General features: G+C 26.2%; 1 long non-coding RNA gene across 1 annotated transcript; it reads right to left on the reverse strand.

The window, feature by feature from the left end:
* Positions 1 to 2,666: 2,666 nt before the first annotated feature.
* On the reverse strand, positions 2,667 to 3,602 carry LOC145168651 (uncharacterized). The gene is made up of 3 exons (XR_013741985.1): positions 3,431 to 3,602; positions 2,896 to 2,998; positions 2,667 to 2,809 (listed from the first exon to the last, which is right to left on the reverse strand). It is a non-coding gene; the product is annotated as an uncharacterized LOC145168651 (long non-coding RNA).
* Positions 3,603 to 4,603: the final 1,001 nt, after the last annotated feature.

The following is a 4,603-nucleotide window of genomic DNA, read 5'->3' on the forward strand; positions in this document are numbered from 1 at the left end:
GGATAGGATGTACGGAGAGACTCATGACTATAATAGGATGCCTTTGGTGATATGTGTTGCTTTTGGTGATACGTTGTGCTTTTGGTGATATATATGATGCTTTTGGTGATATCTGTTTCTTTTGGTGATATGCGCTTCTTTAGGTGATATGTGATGCTTTTGGTGGTATTTGTTTCCTTTCGTAATATGTCATGCTTTTGGTGATATATGTTGCTTTTAGTGATATGTTATGCTTTTGTGGATACGTGATGAATTTGTTGTTATATGTGAGTATGTGGTATTTGTTGCTCAATGTTTTTTTTATTTTTTTGTAAATTGAATTGTTGACCCGTTTGGAAATTGTACATTTCCCTATGACTATATGCAACTTTTATTAACTCACTCAGCAGGGGCTGACACTTGTTTCTTGTACTTTATGCCTGCCTTTGGCTCGGTACAGGTAGGTTCGGAACGTGAATTGGTGAGGTTGGGAGCATTTACCTTTGGGTAGTACATTTTTATTTAGACGATACAACTTCGAAATGTTTTGTTTGTTACTTTTGTTTAATAATGTTTTTCTTAAACTTAAACGATTTTAATTGAGATGTTTTTGAAAGATGGTAACGTGTGGTTTGTTTTAAATATGAATTAATAAAAGACTTCCGTTGCATTTTTTGTTAAAAATGTGCTAATTAAAATGAAATTTTGTGGCGTAAAAATCATGACGTTACAAGTTGATATCAGGGCCATGTTGTGAGTGAACTGGTTACAGAGGCCGATATTCAAACTAATAGTGTAGACCGGCTCAAATAGGTGCTTTAGACTTTTAAGGGGGTAGGGTGTGTGTTGAGAATTAATTCGACTTTTAGATTTAGGTTCTTTTACATTTATCGTATCTAATATTTTCCTTTTAACTATTTTAAAAAATATACGTTTGAATTTTTTACAACTTTATTTGATACTTTACTTTAGATTTTAAAATTTACATGAAAATTGTAATTTATTTGATATATTAATTTTGGTTATGCATTTAACACTATATTGAAGTCAAAATTTAATTATATCATATTGATAATTTAGGGAGTCTTCCATTTATGGTAATTTTTATAATTAACAACATAAATTAATAAATTAAGTATATTATATGGAAATATGAATAGTTGAATGTTTCAAATGGATGTGGTGAAAGGAAAAATGATTCATTTATAGTATAGTACTCGACGAATCCTTGCGCATTGCGCAAAAATATATTTATATAGTTTTTTAAAGGCAAAGACACACATCCACACAACTATTTAATCATGCTCCTAATTCTACAAATTGTGATTTAATATTTATACATGAAAAAACAATGTTAATAAATGTATATCAAATATATATTGATTTCTATATATAATGAATAACAAATAGTATAAAAAAATAAATACTTAAACTTTTGATGATTTTATATACTGTTTTAAGTTGTGTAAATTGTATATAAAATCTATGTTGATTTATTTATTTAACCAATAACAAATATGTAAAAAAAAACATAAATACTACAACTTTTAATAACATAAAAATACTATAATATCTAGTATAACATCTGTAACAAAAAAAAACATATTAAACACTTATAAATCATACAAAAATATAGAAATCACATATGTTTTATATATAGAAACCTTATTGTTCCAAGAAAAATCTGCATCGTAATAACCATGATGCGACAAAACTCTTTATTTTTTTTTTCAAATCTTCATATTTTAATCACAAATATCTTAAAACCCGTGATTTTTTGTGAGGAAACTTATTTATATATGGATACAATGTATATAAATGAGAGGAAAATAAAAAGTCACTACTATTTATTAACCATAAGTTAAGAAAACCTTTTGAGTTGTATTGATTGATAAATTTAAATTTGAAATTATAAGTATACAAAAATTAGAAAACGCTTTTTGTTGTTGTGAGAATTTCAAATTAATTTGATTTAAGTAATTTCTCGTGTTGCGCACAATAGCATTATATATATATATATATATATATATATATATATATATATATATATATATATATATATATATATGGGGCTAAGTTATAATGTGGATCACATTTACTGTGTGGTCGTAAGGATAATTCTGGACCAATAGATGAAAACAATTTAATGACTACGATCTGAAGGTTTATGTTATTACAATGGAATACCATGTACAATATAATCACATAAATTTAATTGTAAGGGTAGTTTAGTCAACTAAACTAATTTAAAAAAGAAATTTTCGAATTTTAAAATATAATTAATACTCTTAGATTTTAAAATCTGACTTTCAAATTAAAGTTCTTAGTTTCGGATATTCCGTCAGAATATGTTTATGAGTATCGTGTGTATTCTTATAGAATATGCTTATGAATATGAAATCAATTTTTACTTCTTGAAAAATCTATTCTTGGTAGAACGTAATATATGTAAACATTTTTTAAACTAATAGCATATCAAATAATTATATTCTATGAACCGGTCTACATCAAAAAAACTAAAAAAATCATAAAAAGGTCAACCATTTCTATTAAGCATTCTTGAAGAATAAGATACAAAAAAACATTATTAAAGTAACATTCATAAACAAAAAATAAGATACATTGACATTCAAATGTCATTCTTGAAGAATAACATCATTCTTGAACTATCATAATTTGATCTATTTTAAAAGAATATGTGTATAATATATTCTGAGAGAATATGTTGATGCATTCTGAAAGAATATGTTAATAATGTAATCCTAGTCTTTAAAATCCCTTATTCCAAACTTGCAATTCCAATTCCAACGCTGAAACCATTCCGATACACCTGATTCACATTCAAAAAAATAATAGATTTCATTTTAAGGTATATTAAAACATAAAGATCATGCATAAACCTCAAAGAAAATATACAATTTCTATCGTAGGGATGCATCTTTTGTTCCTGATTAGCAAAGTAGCCTTATCAATTTCATTAAAAATTATGGCCTTTGTCATTCCTTTCAGCTTCCGATACCTACAGAAAGCACATAAAACTAAATTTATTCCAATAAGTAGTCCACTTAAAATATGGATTCCTTTTATAGTTTTGCTCTTGAATATTCTTGTTTTAATGAATATTTTTTTCCGTAAATTCATATGGTATTTAACAAATTTGAAGGCGTATGAGTGGTCGCAATGTCCATGAAAACAATATTCAAATCACGACATCTCGTATCCATCTAAACACAGTTTTTATCTCCAAACTTCAAACAATTCATAAATTTAACAAAATAATGCAAATAAAACATTTAACCATTAAAACACACAAAATTAAAAGTTAAACAATCAACAATAAAGCATTGAAATTACCCACGTGAAGAGCATTTAACCACTAAAATTATTTCCTTGATTTACAGCACCACAAATAAATGTATAATGTGTCTAGAAAATTATTGATTAAACTTACTTGACACTTAAGATCGAAGAGGATATGAGTGTAAGTACTAGACAAGCCGTTGGTTGATTGTTCTTCGTAAAATTGTGTTCATCGCACAAAACCTTTGACATTAGAGTTTCCGTTGAAGAGGACAACGGCTTTCTTCACGACGACAACGACAGTAAAGGTTTTAGGAGTGGTGGCGGAGATTATTAGGGATTGACGAGCGATGCAATTTAAAGGGATTCATCCATGATTTAAGGGATTTAATTTTGGTTATTATTTAATTTATATGTAATATTACTTATCTACCCTTATTTAATTATTTAATTATTTATTTTTTTTCTACAATCTAATTGGTTCCTACGACCACACAATAATTAGCGATCCACATATGAACCTAGCTCTCTCTCTCTCTCTATATATATATATATATATATATATATATATATATATATATATATATATATATATATATATATATATATATATATATACACACACACACTATCAAAATAATCATATCACTATTATTAACTTTGAAATAATTATATGTATACGAAGTTGATATAAACACTCATTAGAGCATGTTTGCTGCCTTTTAAGGAATACAATAAAAAACTATTAATAACATTAAACTAATTATGAACGAAACTTTGTCAAGTTTGTAAACTTCTCATTTTAAGCCACTTCATATAAGATTTGTACAACTTGTTATAACAATTGAATTGAAGTTATGCTTTTATGATACAAATTTTGGAACATATCAATATACTTAACATGTCTTGCTTCAATCGATTACATTATACACTCCAAACAACATTTTATAAATGTACAACTGTAAATATAAAATGAATAAAAAATTAAGAAAAATCAAAGCATATTGAAATATTTTAGAACAAAATTGAAAAGATAAAAACAAATAGGCTAATGATGATGTTCTCACATGTAACTTCAAAAATTGCAAACCACAACTCGAATTGTACACTAGTATTGGAAAAAAAAATCTAACACAATCAGACTATGAGTAAAAAATGATACATTTATCAACAAACTTGACTTGTATAGTTTTTTTAGGCACTCTATCACTGCTAATATGTTTTGAAAGAATTATGCCTATTGATATTTTTATTTTCATTTTCTTATGACATCATTATTACATGTAAGAGTTTATATAACATGTATGGTCTTTAATATTAAATC

Source organism: Lactuca virosa, chromosome 4 (assembly GCF_052849685.1).
Source record: "Lactuca virosa cultivar CGN04683 chromosome 4, Lactuca_virosa_CGN04683_v6, whole genome shotgun sequence".
Taxonomy (NCBI): domain Eukaryota; kingdom Viridiplantae; phylum Streptophyta; class Magnoliopsida; order Asterales; family Asteraceae; genus Lactuca; species Lactuca virosa.